This window comes from Solanum stenotomum, chromosome 5 (genome assembly GCF_019186545.1).
Source record: "Solanum stenotomum isolate F172 chromosome 5, ASM1918654v1, whole genome shotgun sequence".
NCBI classification, from domain to species: Eukaryota; Viridiplantae; Streptophyta; class Magnoliopsida; order Solanales; family Solanaceae; genus Solanum; species Solanum stenotomum.
In genome coordinates, this window is record NC_064286.1 from 8,433,159 (window position 1) to 8,442,610 (window position 9,452).

General features: G+C 33.7%; 1 long non-coding RNA gene across 1 annotated transcript; it reads left to right on the plus strand.

The window, feature by feature from the left end:
- The first annotated feature begins 649 nt into the window (after positions 1 to 649).
- On the plus strand, positions 650 to 2,676 carry LOC125864485 (uncharacterized). Its single transcript, XR_007446234.1, has 3 exons — positions 650 to 722; positions 1,765 to 1,842; positions 2,554 to 2,676. It is a non-coding gene; the product is annotated as an uncharacterized LOC125864485 (long non-coding RNA).
- Positions 2,677 to 9,452: the final 6,776 nt, after the last annotated feature.

The window sequence follows — 9,452 nt, forward strand, 5'->3', positions numbered from 1 at the left end:
CCTAGCAATTCGAGAATATTCTTGTATGATTTGCGTACGGAAAGGATAAAGGAAGGAGGAGAGGGACGAGGTTGCGAGCTGGGACTCGCGCTGTGAGCTAGGTTTCTTCGCATCCTGCTGGGTCTAGGCTGAAACGCGTTTTTGTTGGGGAAGAAAACGAATGCGGGTCGTCTGGGTATTGTTGTACGTATGACTATGTTGCAACTTTCTAAAGTTCAGACAGTTGTTTAAAGCTCATAATGCAAATTTTATGTTAGAATGCAAATTTATGTTTTTTCTTAAGAAAATAAAGTTGAAAAATGATCATACCAATTTTAATTTTAAAAAATTGCTATGATAACATATAAAACTAATGTTTTTCATAAAATATAATATTTTTTTCTTTGAAGTGTAACATGTGTGTAATACATGTTGTAACGACCCATTTGCTCGTTTTGAGTACTAGAGCATTTTATTTCATAAAAGACTTTTTCGATAGATTCTAATGGGTATTTTTGGAATATTCGTAACTACATTATGAAATTAGTGGGGTAGTTTTTATAATTAAGTTAGTTGGTGGTTATAGAAGATAGCATTAGAACAAATAGTGGGTCACTTTTATCACTTTTTATAATTGGTTAGATGATAATTAGGGTGATAACTGATCTATAGAAAAGGGAGAAATTTAAAATAGAGAGGAGCCACACGATTGTGAGAAAAACCAGTTCTAGAAACGGCTTCAGGTGATTGTTCTTACCTTAATCTCTCCTAGTTATATTAATGATATGCATGTGTTTTATTGATTAGAGAACGGTAGATGCTATTGGATTTTATTGTGTAAGTGAATTCTCTCGTATTGCAATTCAACTGGGTTCCATAGAAAACATTGTCGGCAAATCATATATATATAGTATACTGAGTAAAGGCTAATGAATTGAGTTTGACTGTTGTGGCGGTATAATTAATTTAATAATTGGTGGAGTAGCAGTGAGTGAGGTCCATGGTTTAAGCATACGATAATATAGGTTCTAGTTGATTGGTTTTGTTAGTGGGATGCAAAATACTTAATTTGATCGATTCACTACATTCATGGATTAAAGTGCTGATTTTTATTTATTTATTATTATTAAGATATTATAAAGTGAAGTGGGCATAGGTATAGTATTGCTGTTAGATGATGGCCGAGAGGAAAGTTAGGCCAACCATTAATGATGTAAAGAATTGGAATGTTATAGTATAGGCGTTCAGGTAGAAATGTTCACTGCCACTGGTTTCGTAACCAGTGGCTTGAACTTTTAAACATTAGAATTCTTTTACCTTATTATAAATTATAATTTGATACATTGAAATATGTAATTAACTATTAGGTTGAATTTGAGGTATTAATAGTAGGGGTGATAAATATGGTTATATAATTAAGGTTGGACAAGAAGATAAGATGGATAGTGGTGTTGGGTTGGAGACAAATTTATCTCCCATTAATGAGTTAATTTCCAGTGAGGTTATGTTAAATAGGTGAGGAAAAGTAACTTAGACAATGGTAAGATGGGTCACACATCGTTTCTAAATAGAGATTGAATTGACATGGATATTCCTCTCTATAATCACGTGAGCACTAATGGAAAATAGGCTAAGGTTGTGTTGTCTTCGGTTGAAGCTGGACCGATGAAAACTAAGGAAAATAAATAAGGTAAGTTTAGGATGTTAGTTCTTAAATCTAGGCGAGACTTATAGTAATATGGGATGTATAGACTCGTTTACTTATGAAGCATGTATACTTGATAGATCGGAAATCATCTGAGGCATTGAAGAAGGGAAAAACATTGGAGAAGTAGCTGGTCTGACTTCAGTTCTTCGGTGGAGGTAGGTTATGGTTTGTTCTATTTGATAGATAAACTCTTAATAGCGATTGATATGCATTGACTGATATTGTGAAGTTCTCTATGTACTTGACTGTGTGATTGTGTGGCTTGATTGTGTGGTTGTGATTGGTCTAAAATCCTGAGACCGTGAGATTTATAATCTGAACACCTCTCTATTGAAGTTATGCCTTGAATAAAGAAGGCTTGATGTAATATTATTAATGAACTGAAAAGTAGTGATAATAAATGATAAATTAATAATATTATTGGATCGGAGTGTCACGTTCCGACACGGTATTATTGGATCGGAGTGTCACGTTCCGACACAGTATTATTGGATCGGAGTGTCACGTTCCGACACGGTATAATTGGATCGGAGTGTCACGTTCCGACACGGTAACTTTAAAGGAAAAAGATAATGAATTAACTTAATGTACTCAATCTCAATGAACGCATTTCCCAAACAAGTGTGATGTAGAGGCATGAGTCCTCGTGTGTGTGCTTGATATTGTGATTGATTACGTACTTGCTTCAACTGTTACTTGTTCATGTTGTGGTTTCTTATCACCTGCTAAGTGCTATAGTTGACTTTATACTATTACTCATTGTATATTAGTTTCTATTTTGGGTTGGCCGATGATACCTACTCAGTACGTGTTCCTTGTACTGACTCCTACTTGCTTTTTCTGCGTTTTTCTTTTGTGGAGTGCAGCAAGTGTACCATCGACTTCGACTCGCCCTCAGCTCTAGCCAGTCTCTCGCACATCAGATTTCAGGGTGAGCTATTCCCTCTAGCTCGTGCTGGATTCTCTCAGTTATGGTGTGATGTCCTTGATTTTCGGACATGGACCAACGTATTTACTTATTTTGGGGTCTCTAATACTTTTCGACTTGATATGTTAAGAACAGATGTCCTTGATGTGATGACTTTCAGATTTTGGGGATAATGTGTAATAGACTTTAGAGGTTTATTTGATTGGTTACTTTAATAAGTTTTGGAGCTTCCGCGTTATTGTTGTTAGTCGTAGTTAAAATATTGGAATATGTTGGGGTTTAGATTCCTTGGTCCGCCCACTTAGGAGGTTAAGTGTGGGTGCCACTCATGACTCAATTTGGGTCGTGACATATTAGTTTCTGTTTTGTAAACTATTTTATTTGGTAAATGATGCTTAAATAAATAAAATTTAAAAAGACTACAATAAGAGATTTCATAAGCCATGGTTTTTTCTTCTTCGTCATCCCATTCAATATATTATTCTTAATGATATTAAGTGAATTCAAATCATCTAAAGTTTTATACTTATACATGTACATACAACTTCACCTAATATGTTCTCAATTTTTAGTCCACAAAAAGCAACAAATTATATGTAGCTAGGTATGTTCATTAATAATAAATTACTACACTATTACAAAAAAATAAATAAGATTCCCCTATCACTAATTAACAAAAGAGACTAATACTTTTTCTAATGGGGAGTAATTTCCCGCGGATGATCACTCGACTTTTACTTTATTATATCAAAGTTATTATATTATTATTAACTTTTTAATGAAAAATCACTCAATCTTCTTAAGTATTACAAAAAGTCATTAAACAACTATTTTTATACTCAACTTTTCTTCGATATTATAGAATTATCTCATTTATTTCACTTAGTAACTTTCTGTTAAGTTGTTTGTTCTGTTAAGAAATATAGTTTAGTGACTTTCGTGATACATGAATAAAGTTAAGATAATCTTTTTCATAACAAGTCGACAATCGTCTTTAACCAAAAAAGTATAAAACATTTGACAAAGAATGGTTTTGGACATGTTACACTTGTGGTACATAGTGAATAATGTAGCCACAAAAAGACATCAATTGCCTTGGCAAGTACAATTAATTGATTGTGACTAACAAGTAAACAATACATGATATTGAATGAAATATATGACTTCAGTACAGATATCGAACAACATATGTTGAAAATCATATCATTCTTGCAAGGACTTTAATGATATCATCCATAGATGGCCTATGAAGAGGATCATCTTCAATACAAGCTTATGATACCGAATGAAATGCGTGACTTCAGTACAGATATCGAACAACAGATGTTGAAAATCATACCATTCTTGCAAGGACTTTAATGATATCATCCATAGATGGCCTATGAAGAGGATCATCTTCAATACAGGCTTATGATACCGAATGAAATATATGACTTCAGTACAGATATCAAACAACAGATGTTGAAAATCATACCATTCTTGCAAGGACTTTAATGATATCATCCATGGTTGGCCTATGAAGAGGATCATCTTCAATACAAGCTTTAGCTAAAACAGCTAAACACAATGCCTCAGCTAGAGGGTAATCTTCCATAAGACATGGATCAATAAAATTCTTCAATTGTTCAAAACATCCTCCTTCATTAACACCCCCTCCCAAAAATGTAATTGAATCCCTCAAAAAATTCCCATCAACATCTTCTTTCCCCGATATGAGTTCGAGTAATACTACTCCGAATGCAAAAATATCTACTTTTTCAGACACCGAGCCATGTACTAGATGTTCGGGTGCAATCCACCCTCCAAGACTTCCTATACTTCCAATGTCCCTACTCGTTGCTGTTCCAACCCCTCCTTTAGCTCCAAAAATAGCTAACTTAGCCCTCCAATTCGCGGTCAAGAAGATGTTTTTGCTATTGATGTTCATGTGTGTGTANCATTATCAAAATTCATATTTTAAAGCTTTCTATCCATTAAATAGTTTAATATTCACTTTTAAAAAATAACTTTAATACAATCTGTCGATAATAATTCTTGAATTTCAAAATGTTTGGATTTTTATTAGTTAATTTTGAATCTTAGTTAATTTTGATTATTAATGTTTTTGTCATAGTCAGTTGAAATAGTTGAGAATATTGTCTCTATTTGATTAAATCAATATTCTCCGTTAAGTTACATATTTTTATATGTTATTGAATAAATTTTGTTAATATTTATTTTAGTAATTAACACGTTCTAAGTATATATATTGATTTACAAATATTTTATTAACTAATGATTTGGGTCACGGTCTTGAGCCGATGATTTCAGCCTATTATATTGTATAGAGGTAGTTTAACAATTTCCTATTTGAATCTTTATCTGACCCAAAATAAAGAGGCAGTGGATAAAACGAGTGAAAGAAAAATTGAAAATCACATTTGTACAATACCTTTGCCTTAAAATATTTTATCCACCACCCCAAACTTTGTGGCCAAGTAATGACTTAATTAGAAAATTGAAAACCACATTTGTACAATACTATGATCTTAAACTATGGATCAAAACCACTGATTTGTAAAACATCTGTGTATGAAAATCTTATCTCTATTTAAATATATTTTTAGACTTTGCTAAAATAGACAAAATTAATACAAACAAATATAACAAATAAAATGAATATTAACATATGTAATGAATACAATATTTTAAAATATTATTTTAAAAAAACATTTGGTATCAACAGTCACTTTATGTTTTTTTTAGTTGAAAAATATGTGATTATCTTTTCTTTTTGTTTAAGAAAATAAAGTTGTGAAGTGACCGTTCAATTTTATTTTATTTTAAAAAAACAAGCTCTAATGTCTTTGTTTGAATAAAATATTGATTCAAAAATTCATTATGTTTTAACCCTACAAATTTATGAAAATCTCAGTCTTTTGTCTTAGGTAGAGCCTGCTCCTCACTTTAAAAAAAAATAAAAAATTCCTGTCTGTTTAGATAGTAGCATATGTTGGAGTAATTTGAAGTTGGTTTATATGATGAGATTAGTTGTTACTTAATTTTTATCTTGTATATTTCCTTATTCTTCGTATCAGTTCAAGTGCTTTGTGTAAGCTAATCATGTGGTCCAGTCCCTTTTCCCTCCTCTCCTGTATGCATGAAGTATGAATAAATTCTTCTTTAGTTGATTCTCGTAAGCATATGTGGTTTAACGTGAATCTCCGACCTCTTATTTTTTAGTCACAATATGGAATGTGTCGAAGTTAGTTTTTAGGCTTTTCTAAGATCTATCTCCATCAAGCATCTTGGAGTAGTTTTCCACATTACAACAACATATAGGTCTATATTGACTAGCATTCACTGGATTTGCAAAAGACTTTATGCTTCACAGACATATATAAATAAACAAAGTAAAGCTAAAAGTATGAAGAAAATTTGTAATAATTTAATAATGTACAGAAATCCAAATACATACAATCAAACATAATAACAAAAACATAACTAATGATATCTGCATGAGCCTACACTCCAACAGTCAGAATGCAATTATCTTCTTCATCGGACAGTAGAACCCTAGAAGTCAGCTGCTCAATGTGTATGGCTAAACTTGCTCTGAAGTTAACAAAAATATGGTCAAATAAATTCAATAAATCAATGACAATTACTTCACATAAGAAAACATGATCATCAAACAACAGATACATGTGATATCTCTCTCTTTTCAAGAACAACAAAAATAGAGCCTCCTAAGAGGCCATCAAATGCCAGTGTAAGACTGGAACGAGTCAACCAGATGAATAGTTTTGGACAAGTAAGATAGAATAAAGCCTGAAGAAAAATTGATGCTTCAGTAATAACAATTGTAATAGCCATTGTTGTGTAACAAAGAAAAATAGTAGAGATTGATATGAATAAGATAGAATAGTTCTTTAGGGATTACTTTATGGATTGCTTTAGAGAAGAAGGTGGAAACAAAACAGATTCTTAACAAAAAAAACGAATTGGTAACTACCAGTTGAAAGTGATAAAAATTGGGCGGGAACTTAAATACAGAACAAATTATTATTTTTTAAATATAATTATAATAATTTGTTTATTAAAAGGGATTAACCGATATTATTTGTGATTTTACCACAAAGATGAAAGAATCAAATACCGATGGTTGTCGTCACTGCAGGGGCTCGTAAGAAGAAGATTGGCGGTCTTTCGACGCTTAATCTCGATCCCGTTGATAAAAGGAGATACAAAATGATCGGAGATTTTATTTTTTAAGAGAAAGTGGCTTGAGTCGCGATTTAGGATTAGATTTGGGTTTCGCAGGAATTAGTGGGTTGAGAGGACGAGCTAGGTTTGGGTTCCGCTAGGAGCATAGGAGGGAGATGGGGATCTCGCCAATTGAGCTAAGTCGATCAGAGATTTCATCTCCGCAGTAGCTAGTGGGTTGATTGGATAGACGACTACTGCGGCGCTAGGTTTAGGTGGTTTTGACCGACTTAAACGAGAAAAGGCCCTAAATTATTTATGAATAGATACATGTGAAAATTTGTATTTATATAGAAATATGTATTGAAAACACCCCTAAACTTAGCGTGAATTATTACTTTAGTCCCTCAATTATTGACGGCTTTAAAAACACCTCTCTACATGATTAAGTAATTTAAAAACATCCATGTAATGCAACATGTCATCCACCTAAGCGTATATGTGGAATTTTCTATTGTTGGTGGCGTACACATAGATATATATAGTAAAAAAATAGAAAAATACATTCAAATAATTAAATGCTAAAATGTAGTAAAAAATATATATATTTTTTTTTAAATAATAACTTTTGTCTTACCTCCCCTCATCCCCTATCCAGGTACCCCAACCCCACCACCCACACCCACTATAACATCTCAAAAATTTCTAAGTTCAGACTAAAATCATTCATTATGGTGAATAAGTTTTGTCCCGAGCTATGCAAAATTTTCTTAGATGTTAAGGTCACAAAAATTCCATATCATAAAGTTGAGTTGGAAAATTTCCTTCCAATTGAATTTCTCTATGAGGCGAGGGATTTGAGTTTGAGGGTGGTTCTTGAGGAAAATTGAGTAGATTTTGGGTTTACAAATTTGAGAAAGTTTGGAAAAAATCAATTGATTCTAAGTGAATTAGAACCAAAAATAGAAAAGAAAATTTGTCAGGTTCTCTGGTTTTGGTATGGGGTTGCGCGCCCCTATAACGTCAACAGTGCACCCAATCAGACCCTTAGTAAATGAGGGCCCGACGTGACACACCAGCAATGCACCCAATCAGACCCCCATGGGGACCTAGCGCGTCTGTCATGCCCCGAGCCTACACCCTGGATATGACTGGCACTCGAGAACCATTGTTGGCCCCAAGCGAACCCTTGGTCTGACTTACTTACTCAGCGGAAGAATTAAACACAAGAGATATAACTTAGCCNAGGCACTCTCAACCAAAGGCCAGCTCAAAATCGGTTATACGTAAGCACGAGTAGAAAGAAACTTTATAGAGATTAACTCTATCGTACAAAATGAATATAAATGAAGTGAGATATTTCCTAAATGTTGCAGCCTCTTAATTATAGATGTGGCGCGCTTCACACCGATAACAAGGACTCTACAGACATGGTTTCATAAACTCCCTAAGACTTTTGAACTCTAGGCTCTGAAACCAAGTTTGTCACTCCCCGAGCCTACACCCTAGATATGGCCGGCACTCGAGAATCATTGTTGGCCCCAAGCGAACCCTTGACATGGCTTACTTACTCAGCAGAAGACTTAAACACAAGAAATATAGCTCATGCAATAACTTAGAAGATAATAACATAGCCAAAAATGGCAACTCAAGTCTTAAACATATACAACTGAAATGAATAAGACTAAAGAACTAATACTATCTGTCTATGAAGCCTCTAAAACAAAGAGAGATGTCGGGATAGGACACCCGATCATCCTAACAACTGAAAACTAGAAAGCAAATGATAAAAGAGTCCTTCGGAATGTAATGATGCTCACCAACTGACTCTGAGTGTTGAACCTGATCAACGAGGCGTTGGATGTTGATCCGAGTTACATGTGTCAGCATCATAAAATGATGCAGGCCAACTGACATCAGTACATTGAATGTACGAGTATGCGAGTTGGAATGTTAAGCTCAACTTAAGCTTGAAAGGAATCTTAAAGAAACACTTACCTTGCCTCTTCTCAACTCATGAATACTTAACTCAAAATAAAGCAATGAAACACGTGCAATATATGAAAAGCTTTGTAAAACAGTAAAATCAACTTAGTTCGTTAAAGAAAATGCAATAACAAACTCAACTTTACTCATATAATAAAGTAATATAGTTTCTGTGGGAGATTCTCTAACCGACAACCACCACTATGAGCCTAAGTGATGGTACATCGTTTTACCTCACGCTGCCAAGGACTGTCCTATACCTTGCCGGGGGTATAGCTACTAACTCACTAAGTGGATCCACTAGTCTATTCTAAAAGCATCTTAAGGAGTCATCTAAAAAATATGATCCTTTACTACCCATGATGGCAACATGGTTTATGGAGACTTGAGTTAATTTAAACTCGTATCCCCATATCGGTGCTCAATACTACTCTCAAAAATATACTTAGCTCATATGTTTTAAAAACAAACTTCTTTCTTTGGTTTGAGATAATTACTCAAAACTTAGCTTAAAAGCTCTCTTGGAATCGATGTTCCATTTTCTTGCTCAAGTGTGAAAACATTTATAAACTCATTGAGGAATACTTAGTTCCCTTATAGATTTTTAAGAAATGAACTCAACTCTTTACTCTTTGCTTAACTTGAAACTTAAGTCTTAAAACAAAG